Source organism: Papaver somniferum, chromosome 8, assembly GCF_003573695.1.
Source record: "Papaver somniferum cultivar HN1 chromosome 8, ASM357369v1, whole genome shotgun sequence".
Lineage (NCBI taxonomy): Eukaryota > Viridiplantae > Streptophyta > Magnoliopsida > Ranunculales > Papaveraceae > Papaver > Papaver somniferum.
Window position 1 is genome coordinate 164,378,946 of NC_039365.1, and position 12,584 is coordinate 164,391,529.

Sequence of the window (12,584 nt, forward strand, 5' to 3'; positions counted from 1 at the left end):
ATTCTAAGTTATTTGGAAGATGATTTTGCAGTATTAATCGTTATGGTTTTATATATTGCAAAAATATTATGGGATATATGTGTTTACGCCCGTGAACTATGATTATCTCATATATGTCAAAAGTTAAGTCTATTATGTCTTTATGCAAATATTGATAAAAGATAGAATGAACTTTTGAATATTCTGCAGTATTGATCTTTCCCTGAACCACTCCTATATGAAAGTACCGTATGGCTCCGTAAGTTTTCTTATGTTGAGCATTTCCAATTAAACTAATCATCAAGATTCTCTTGTGGTTAATTTATTTGAGTTTTCTGGATACAAATTCATGATTCATGTGATTTGTTAATGTCCAAAGAAATCCTTCTTTTTCCGTAAAAGTAAGGTCGCTCTTGTTGTTCTTTCGGGAATGACATTTTATGGGGGAGAGTTCTTGATGAATACACTAAGTTTCGACTATGTGAAACCATCGAAACAAGTTGATATGTTCTTTTTTGGTCATGAAGTATCTCTATGGGGGAGAGTTCTTAATTGCCAAATCTTTGTGGGGAGTGCGGTTGTGGAATATTGTAGGAGTTATCTTGTATCTTATAAACTCCTTGATGAATACACTAAGTTTCGAATATGTGAAATCATCGAAACAAAGTTGATATGTTCTCTTTTAGTCATGAATAGTCTCTTTGAGAATTTTATTATGATCCCCCTAGTTTTCGTACCTTTTCCAATTTATATTAACAAAAATGGGGAGAATTATTTTGTAGTGCACACTACATACATATGATTTACGGATCATTATATAGTGGGGAGTGGTTTTCATTGTGAGATGAAGTATTGACTAAGGGGGAGTGATACATATTACCATAGTATTATTGTCAAAGTTGTGATACAATTGAACTTTGATCCTGTGTAATAATATTATGACACTGTATAACAATATTTGAGAACAACTATTTTCGTATTGTTATAGCTACGGATCTTCAACAACAATGATACTGAGTTGAACACGTTCATAATCACTGGAGTACTTGGTGTGACGAAGAATTCAAGGAATGTTGGAGAACCAAGGAAATCAAGCATGTTGGATGAGAAGCTACAAGGTTTATTTATTTTGTAATATGTATTGATAGTTTTTTTAGTAAAATTGACAAAGGGGGAGATTGTTAGAGCATTGCTCGGTCGAACTAGCAAGCTTTGCTATCTCAATCTTTTTTGTCAAGTTTATGTGATCAAAACTATAAGTCTTGATTTCTAGTCTACTTATAGATATGTCTTGGTCTAGGATTGAATGTATAGTTGAGCTTTAGACTTCACGACGTTCATCGATTGAAGACGAAGATCTACTGAGGAGAGCTTGGAGGAACTTCATCAACAAGTATGTGGAGACTAAAACTTATCTATCACTCAGAAGTCTATTCTATTTTATCTCCTATTGAGACTAAGTCGTATAGATGTATATACTTTTACACTATGCACATTTGATATTTCGAGCTGAGTTTAACTCGCTTATATCTTTCTCGGAATATATGTTGGAAGATTTTTGCTTTAGCTACATTCATCATTATTCTTGACGAGTTTAGTTGAGAACAATTTATTTGTTGGAAACTAAATAATGAGTCAAAAGATGATCATGTGAAAATTGCCTTGAAACATCTTACATGATTTGTGTGTGACAGTCATTTGATGTCGAATCGGAATGTTTCGTATTGATCATTCGATCACTTAAAAATTACTTATAAGCTAATAGTTTGTGTGAGACAGCTAATGTCGTCTTCTAAGGATGTTTCAATGATTGAAATGGGAGTTTAGAACAATTAATAACACAATATGCATACTAGTATGCAAACTGTTGTGGTAGGATTCAGGTCTTGAAACCAAGTTTGCATACCAGTATGCGAACGTTTTAACTGTTAAAGTCCGGGAACCAAGTTTGCATATAAGTATGCGAATGGTTCTACCTGAGTTAGGTCCGAGACGACAGTATGCATACCGGTTTGCGAACTGTCGGACAAGACCAAAGTCCGGAACTTAATTTTGCGTACCCGTTTGCAAACTGAGTTGGTTTAAGTTCTAAAGTCGGTTAAATATGATTTCATACTCATGAACAAATACATATATAAATTAAGGAATTCAATCTTTGCAAACCGTAGCTTAATGTTAATAAATTGATTCTCTTGAATCAATATGATTTTATTTCAATTGTGTCTTGTATACTTCTATGAGAATATAAACAATTGAACAACTCTATGAGTATCACAATTAGATTCATTTGATTATAATTTGATCTGGAAGTGTTAGATGAGTGTGGTTATACAAAAGTGTTCATATGGCTTGTAATACCCGGTATTTTTAGTTACGGTTTCGGTTCGGGTCATACCCAAATTAGCTAACCATGCGGTTTAGGTTGCTTCCTTTTCCTTAGCCTAGCTAGGTTGTTTGAACTTGAAAGGCAACAAGTTATGATGGAAATAAAATAGATAATAAATAATAAAATAAACATTTTGATTAATAGAAAATGAAAAGATAAATAACAAGAAATAATAAAATAATAAAAATGATGTATTATTATTAATATGAGTAGTATTAATATGGGAATTAGTGTATGGTTTAGAAAGGAAAGAGGGGGAGAAAAGAAATGGGGTTACAAACATAAATTATAGAGAAATCTAGGAGAGGAAGATGAAGTTAGAGATTTTTGGAGAAGAAGGATTAAGAAAATCAGTAGAGACTTAATGAAATTAAGGTAGAATGTGAAACCCTTTCTGGTGTTTATTTCGTATGCCTTTGTATTGTTAGGTTTCTGAAATTTAATTGAATAAATAAATATATATATATATATATATATATATATATATATATATATATATATATATATATATATATATATATTATTAATGATCAGGTTACTCCTATTGATTTATAACATGATTAGATATCTCTTTTTAAAATTTGAGAATTTTCCTACGCAAATTCACTGTTGAATATTCCTTGTAATTTGGATTGTGATTTCTGAAGTTCTGGACAGTTTCGTTCTGCTGTGGTTTTGATGTTCTTAGGAAGTCTTAGTGATGTTAAAATGATTTGAGGTCTTAACAAAAGTTGTAGACAAATGTATTATCTTTCATTTTGATATGGGTTTGCTTAATTTGAGATTAATATGAACTGTTGGTGAATATTTTGGTAAAATGATGTTATCTGCCTAGATTTTATGATGCGTTTGTAAAATCAATATCGTTTAATTGAGCCGTTAGCTTGATGTGAAATTTGGATATGTGATAGATAAATATGTCAGGAATGTTCACCTAAAATTTGAAAACGATCGGATAAATTATCATATGATACCTACAAAGTAAAATTCTGCAGTTAGTGTGTTTGCTTAAATGCTTAAAAGAATTACATCGTTTAGTTGGGTTGTGAACTTATAACTTGTTGATGAAGTGATTTGGAATATAAAGCTGTATATCATATGATAAAATAATTTTTTAAATAATTGGGTAGCCTTGTTTGGATGGCGGTGCCCGTACCGAGGATATACAGATAGGTGGGGCACGACCCATGGGTACTCGTGCAATGGTAGTGTGAGTTTGTAAATGAATGGATATACTTGTTTGAATGGCGGTGTCCGTACGGAGGATATACGTATAGGTGGGAAACGACCCAAGGACACTCGTGCAACGGTAGTGTGAGTTTACAAATGAATGAATATACGTGTTTGAATGGCGGTGCCCGTATCAAGGATACACGGATAGGTGAGGCACGACCCAAGGATACTCGTGCAAGTGAGGTTGGCGGTCCCGTGCCGAGGATACACAGATAGGCGGGGCATGAACTGAGGATACTCGTGCATTCAAGAGAATTTGATAGATTGTGAGTTAGTTTATGAACATATATATAATTAAATCCTTGAAGTTGCACCGTATACTCTTGTTTGTACATATCCTCTTTGATTGGTTGCCATGTTTCATATATTTTGAGAAAGGGAATGCATTCTATTGAGATGTTATCTCACCCCAATTGACATTCCTTGCAGATTTATGGAAGTTGGAAGATAGAAATGAGTAGCTTCGTGATTGCCTTGTTTTCTGCATTGCTTAAAGTGTAAATTGAATTAAAAAAAAATGTTTATTGAAAATGTTTTGAACGATATTTAATGTATTCATATACTTAAAATTCATGTATAAAAGTTTCAATTATGTTTGGTATAAAAGGAAATTAGCAAGATTAATTATATGCATAAGTCTCGCTCCGACCCGTAACGCCTTGAGTTCGGATCTCCATGTGGGTTTGACCCTGTTCCGGAACTCATGGTGTTACATGACTAACTTCGGTTAACTATTGTGGACCCAACTCAATATACACGTTTAGGTACGGTTACTCATATCTAAATGAAGGTATATTTCATTTTTGTGTAACAAGCTAAGATCATCTAACGGTGGAGATATATTGCTTTGAACTTAGCTTGAATCTTAAATCAGGATTTCATCCAATGGTGAATATTGATTGCTTTGTTTTAAAGCTATCAAATCCTGATTTGAAGGCTCTAACAACTGGGAAACCTAATCCGCACACCTCAAGTGTGATACTAGTTGCGTACTAGAGTCGATTCTCCTTTAACCTAGGTTTTTCCTAAAACTATTATAGGTTAACGACTTAAAGACTTCATTGGGATGCTGAATCGAGCCCCAATTATTTTCTTTGTAGTAGCGTGTTATGATCTTACTTGTTCTATCGTATTGAGTACTATCTTCTCTAAGATTGGCTCGAGATTTATCTCAGATAGGTAAGATATAAAAAGTAACCACAAAGATCTTCTTCTCATTCTTTGTGATTCCACAATAACTTCTTTTACTACCATACTGTTAAGTTATTGTGAGGTGATTGATATTTCTAGGCTATTTTTCGGGAATATAAGACTGGACTATCAATTGGTTACTGTTCACCTTGATTTATCACAATACGGAACAAAAACTTCGTAGGTATTTCCGTGAGAGACAAATTTATCTATCAGAATAGACTTTTATGTGGGAGACATATTTGTTTATAAAGTCTTCGAATTTGGGTCATATCAACTCTTAGTTGTGGGTGAGATCAGCTAAGGGAATCAAGTGCGTAGAGTCCTGCTAGGATTCAAAGGCGTAAGGAACGTGACTGTACCTTAATCGGCGTGAGACTTGGTTAGGGATCAACTACATTCCAGTCCGAAGTTAACTTGTAGTAGGCTAGTGTCTGTAGCGGCTTAATACAGTGTGGTATTTAAATCTGGACTAGGTCCCGGGGTTTTTCTGCATTTGCGGTTTCCTCGTTAACAAAACTTCTGGTGTCTGTGTTATTTCTTTTTCGTATTATATTTGTTTATATAATTGAAATATCATAGGTTGTGCGTAGTTCAATCAACTGGTGAATCCAACCTTTGGTTGTTGATTGAAATTGTTTGACACTTGAACATTGGTTTTTGATACCGTTCAAGTTCTTTCTCATATCAATCGGGCTAACATATTTCTATTTGTTCGATTGCAGATTGTATTGAGAAATAGAGATATAACTCTTGGATGTTTTTCCTTGATTGAGTCTGACTGTCTAGTTGGTTCTCTTGGAATTATATTGGAGTTAGTCCATACATATTTCCGAACGAAATATTGGGTGTGGTTGTTAGACCCTCGCTTTTTCACTTATATCATAATCCGAGACTTAACTAATTGTAAACTAAAAATCAAGATATAGTTTCGACAGCTAAATTTGACAACAAGTTTGAGATATCAACACTTGTGAGATCGACTGAGAAATTCTCTAACAAGCTTAAATATTTTCATATAAACCTTAAGACTTTTCCTGAGTCACAAATATGATCAATCATGTTTATTTGTGTTCTTAGAGAGTTACTCAAATACCGATTATCTCATAGAAATAATTCTGATGCATCTGAAAATATTCGACGGGGTAAGTACGTGTACTATACCTGTTCGTGAATACTCTCGTCATAGTACATGTACCGGGTTTGTGTACCCTTAAAAAAAACAAGTTCAGGAACTTACATATTTCTTATGGTGTACATACCGGGTATGTGTACCTTTGCGGTTTTGAAACCAACAGATGTTTTCCGGTTTGCATACTAGGTATACATACCTTTCCTGGTTCACGAGTGCACAGACTTTTTATAGTATGGATACCGGGTATGCGTACCAAAAAGTCGCTGCTGAACTATAGATACGCCACTACGTGTACTGCAGATCTGGACTTATAACAGTTCTCCGAGTATGTGAACTGGTATGCATACTGTCTTGTATTCAGATTTACAGTAGTTCTATATCTCTGTAATAATCAATATGAAACATTCTCGAATAACATGAATGACACACATCACTGTTCCAAGCTATTTTCAAATGATTAAATCTTGAATCATAATTAGGTCATAAACAATAAATTGTTCTTAACCAAATTCATCAAGTATGAACAAATGTTTTTAAGCTTAGCATATTTCGAGAACGATATTCAAGATAAACTTGACTCGAAATTTTTGTTATGCATGTACAATCTAATTTAGGCATGTGACAATGTTTCATAGATAGAAAGGTGAAAACTTGAGAAATAGGTGGTTCATTATTCACTTACCTTTGTTGAAGAAGTTCTCCAAAGCTCATGTTGATCTTCGTCTTCAAATGATAAAACGCAGTGATATCCGAATCTCAACTTCACACTTCTATCCTAATCTCGAGACTTGACTAAATGTAAACTAGAAATCAATATATAGTTTTGACAACTAAATTTGACAACAATTTTGAGATAGTAACACTTGTGAGTTTGACCGAGCAATGCTCTAACAATAAAGATAAACAATATAATGCGGAAAGGAAAAAACACAAGACACCATAAGTTTTATTAACAAGGAAATCACAACTATAAAAAAAAAAAAACTCGAACCTCATCCATATTTGAACACCTAATCGTATTAAGTCGCTACAGAGACTATAACCTACTATCAGACTTCAGACTGAAATGTAGTTGGGATTGAATTTACCCTCCAAGCGATTCAATTACAGTCCGCTCCTTACGTATCTCGAACTTCGCAAGGCTATACGCAATTGATTCCCTTAGCTGATAACGTCCTTTACAGCCTAAGAGTTGTTTCATCCTAAGTGAAGACTTTTGATACAATTCTTCCTCTAACATATAAGCCTATTTGATTTCCGTTCAGATCAAGGTGAGAAAATCTGTTTGCAATAGACAAAGCTAGCAAACCTCACAAGACTGGAACTTACGACTCCCAAAGAGCAACCTAGACTCTAAACCACCTCTCAAGAACTATCTTCAATAAATCAATTAAGATCATTTTTTATATATCTTGAGGAATCCCAAAGTATGAGACGAAGCCTGAAAGAGATTATGAAAACCTCGATAACAGAAAAGAAAGATTAGGATATACGAACTATAAAGGTAAAGATAGTAGTACTTGTCTTCACGAATCCCCAAAGCGAAGTATTTTAGTCTTAGACTTAATTATGTTTACTAAAGTAAACCTAGGTCTATAGAGGACGACTCTAGAATCAACTAGGACATAAACTGTTAGGGATTGATTTTCCCAGTTGAAAGAGCATCTTTATTTATAGTTTTCAACGACCAGGAGATGCTCAGAATACAAACTAATATAACTTGGGAATCAAGCAAACACTTTTAGGTATTGAAAATATAATAAAAGAATATACACTATGGAATGGTTCTGGAACACTTATAATGATTGTTCGGTTTCGCAAGTATGCCAAAGAACTAAAAGCAATTTAATATTTATTTAAAAACCTGATAATTTAATTATGATGCACACACATAAGTGTTTGAGTGATCAATGAAGTCTTAGAAGTGCTTGATAGAGCTCTGGAAATGCTGAACATATTTAAAAAATAAGTATTTGAGTATCTGCTAAATATGTTGGGACGATTGGTACAACAGTTCGTAAACCGTTAGGCTTGTTCACGAGTCAGGATGTAACGGTTCGTGAACCAGGTTCACCAACCCTACAAGACTACCGAACTCAGTTGACCACCATTTGTGAACCAGGTTCGCCAATTGCTATCCTATAGTACCAACTTCAAGAATTTAGTTCACAACGGTTCGTAAACCAGGTTCGTGAATTGTTCCCAACTGAACTCACGGTTTGCGAAATGGTTCACTAACCTTCTTATATTTCTCAAACTCAGAATATATGGTTTACGAACTGGTTCGCCAACCTACCCTGAGTAGAAATATCAGTAGCTAGTTCTGAATTTCTCTATTTTGATGTTTGAAATATCCCCAAGTGATAAAGTCATTTGCATGAGAAAATTTCAATCGATCCACAAATTAATTCACATAATAAATTGCTTAGAACTAATATTTTTAAGGAGCGTTGAACATCTTTGCTAAAGTCATATTTCGAGTTTTTTAACAAGAAAAGATTAACTCGAAACTTTTTCTTTATAAATCTAAGAGAAGTCATACGACACCGTCTCAACAGATAGAATGGTAAGATGGTGAGTAAAGTAGAATTTTTCAGTCTTCACAATCCTGATACAAAAGTTCTCCAAATTTTTTACTTGTTATTCAGTCTTCGAGGGTGATGTCTGATACTCATCTACCAAATTATAACCTAGTCCGATAATTGACTTAGTAGACTAGAAATCGAGATAAAGTTTTGATCATTTAAATTTGATAACAAGCCTGAGATATAAAAACTTGTGGGTTCAACCGAGCATTGCTCTAACACTTTTATAACCGTAGGTTATATTGCAGCTTACCTGTTTTCGATTAGTATTAGTGAAATTACGATCAATGTATTTCAAAATGCATGTTGATCACAACTAATAAAAAGTACATGTCGATTACAACTAATATTTGGAGGCTACGATGTTGATTGGGAGTCACTAGTGCTTATTCTGATAAATCTCTTTCAATTATTTGAAACAATGCCAATCGCAATAGATATGAAATATCGTTACTTGGGAAATTTCCAAATGTTCTTAACTAAGATTGCTAAGGATCTGTGAACAGAATTGCTTGAATCATATTTTGAGATATCTAACAAGACAAGCTTGATTCGAAACTTCTTATTTTCGACATGAAATCTACTAAAATCATTCTCATAAAGAAAGAATGGTAATCTTGTGAGTAAATAAGATGGTTCAGTCTTCAATACATCTTTATCGATATAGTTCTCCAAAAGTCTTCGTTTCATCTTCAGTCTTCAATCTTCGAGGGTTATTCAGTGATGTCTTATGCTCAACTACCATACTCTATCCTAGTCCGAGACTTGACTTTAGTAGACTATAAATCAAGATATAGTTTTGTACATCTAACATTGACAACAATCTTGAGATAGAAAAACCTGCGAGCTCGACCGAGCAGTGCTCTAATAATCTTCCCCATTGTCAATTTTAGTGACAAAACTATCAATACATATAGCTCAAAATAAATAAACCTTTTTGCTCAAAATCTATCATGCTTGATTCCCTTATTTTTTCAACATCGTCTTGAATTCTTCGAACTTAAGTTCTTGTATGGTTCTGCATATGATCGTTTCAACGTCTTTGTTGTTGAAGATCCGTAGTGATAACAACTTATGATACTCTCGAGTAGCTCTAATAAAGTATTATAGAATGGCAAATCAATTAACTCAATGGTTGTTATAAGAAGATCATACACCAAGAAGAAGGAGTCAACGATAAATATATACGACTGTTGTTCTAGATTTTGTGGGTAAATCTTCTGCAAACCCCCTTGAGACTAAACTCGTCTTATACGGTAAGGTTTAAATGCTTATTGGACATGCTAAGTTGAAAAGACGAGGGTACCCAAATACACCACAATCTTTTAGTTTTCAACTTATAAGTCCTCTTACCGAAAGTGATCGTCTATGGACAGAGGTCGAGACCATAGAACAAATGGGTATTCATACTTTGTGTTATTGTCTATGAATACGAGATCGAGACGATAAGACAACCAAATTGTGATACTTGATAATAGGTTCGGACTTAACCAAATTTTATAGGATCACTATCAAAATTTTAAAAAAGTGCCTATGTGGAGAAATGCATTTAAAAAAATGCCCCCGCTTTTTCATTATATATTTAACGCCCATGCCGTTAACAATTCCGTCTGGTCCCTCTCCAAAGCAGAAAAATCTCGTGAACTTAGTCAATTTCTCGTCCGCCTAGATGAGATATTTGTGGGCAAAATTACTAAACTGTCCATTGCTCTAGTAGATGAGAATATCATCTTTGGTCGTCCACACGTTTGATCATCGACGGCTAACGATTAACTCAAACTTGATTCTTACACGTGTTAACAAAAATGCGCATTTTACCGCTTTAACAAATAAAAAAACAACTAGTGTTTGCATTTGCCATTTGGGCCTCCTCCCTGCCATTTCTCTCTGCATCGTCCACCCCCATCCTCCTTCCTTCTTCCTTTTCTCTTTTATTTTTTGTGCATCTGCAAATCCGTCTCTATCACCGGCTATACCATTACCATCACGAAGGGTTCTGTGTTCGACTGAATTGATTACTTAGAACGAATTGCGTTTTCAATTGGGGAATCGATGGGGGGTTTTGGTTCACGTTTGAATTGGGTTTCTGATGGTGGTGGTATGAAGGTGGTGGATTGGTTAATGGTGTTTAAATGGGAACAGGGCGTTCTTGCAGTAGATAGTAATGGCGGTTGTTTGGAAATTGGCGATGTATTTTGATGTTAGAATATTTTTTGAACTCTTCAATTGTAGTAAAGGTTTTTGATTAATGAGCTGGAATCTATCCTCCAGATTGTACTTTGTTGAATGATTCTGTAAATTGACTTTATTGTTCAGTGAATGAATGTTGGTTTGTTTGAGTGTGTAGAAAATTGTGTAAGAATCTGCTTAAGAAATGGTCAAATTTGGAGGATTGTCGTTTTTCAGTGGAGACTTATTTTTCCAATTCATTAATTAGGTCGTTGTAGATCTATATGAATTGATGATTTATGATTTTCAATTGATGCAATTTGATATTTGGGGCCTTTGGATTTACAATTCTGAAACTAGCGTTCATGATTAATGGAAGACTGGAATATTTGCGAAGAAGATGAATAGTGTTTGGTTTTACAGTGAGTCACGGACTCACTTGTTGACTACTTTCACGGTACTGAGTCCCGAGTTAAACGAAAACTAACCCACTGTTTTAGCTCGGACATAGACGATTCAGGGACTTGAATGTCTTTTGACACCTCCTATTAAATGTTACGTACAGTAACGGTGGTCAGTCGTTTTTTCCAAAAAAAAAAAAAAAACGGGAAGGAAAAGGTCAAACTGTGGGCATTAAATATATAATGAAAAAAACGTGAGCATTTTCTTAATTACATTTTCCCACATGGGCATTTTATTAAAAACTCCATCGGAATTAACATTTTTGTATTTTACTTTTATTATAATAAACAATTATAATTGCGGAAATAGAAAAGTAAAAGACACAACAAGATTTTGTTAATGAGGAAAACTGCAAGTGCAGAAACACCCCGGGACCTACTCCATAATTGGACATTCTCAGAATTAAGCCGTTATACAAAATCTAAACCAACTTCGTATAGTTGAGACCAAACAACTACCCCTGGTTCACTTAGTTTCCTCGGTATCCCTGCCCTTCCGACTTCGAAGGTCACGCACTGGAACAATTCCTTTGGATCGTATTCCAAACAGTAAAGGAACAATAAATCTGTTTGGTAACAACTCTATTGATTATTTCAAGATAAAGATATCTCAAGTCATACGAAAAGGCTCTTCCGTTTAATCCAATAAACTCATTTTCCTGGTTAGATCAATCTATCAAATAACTACAAAAGTAGTTAATTTTAGATTCACACTCAATCAAAATAAATCTCAAAGAGATATATTGAGACTGCCGATCCCACACAACTAATCAATTAAATAAATCCGATTATAGTTGGATCCCAGTCGATCAAGCTTTCTGCACACACAATGATATGAGAACTAATAAGAAATCTTCTTCGTCTTCAAATTTTCTTTAATCTTCAATAAAAACCTGCACAACGCCACTTGAATCTCTTGTGATCAATCACACACAAAACGGAGTCTGTTAACAATGGATTATCACGAGATGTATTTAGGTCTACAAATAGTTCTAAAGATCCCGTCGATACTTCGATCTAGTTTGACTGAATCTTATATCAGAAGAGAAGATTCTCAAGAATAAACAAACTAGATGCAATCAAAGTTTCAACAACCGTTAGTCAATCAAATCAATTGAAAACTAATAACACTGCAATTATCTAGTTTCCCACCAACGGTACTCGTAGAGCTTCTTGATCCCACGGAAGTCTTTAAATGAGCGGTCGTGAGAGATTTCACCTAATTAAGATACTTTCTTCTCCAAATAGACGGCTCCACCAGAAACAACAAGAATTGAAGTTTGCCTGGATCTTAGGATAGTTTGCTAGAAATGTAAACTTAGGTATTTATAGACCAAAGATGTTTGGACACCAAGGAATTTCCAAAACCGAAAATATTCTCAAGATATTCAATGAATAGCAAAATTTAGTTTTCCTAATTCCAATAAATGCTTGTCCAAAATTTC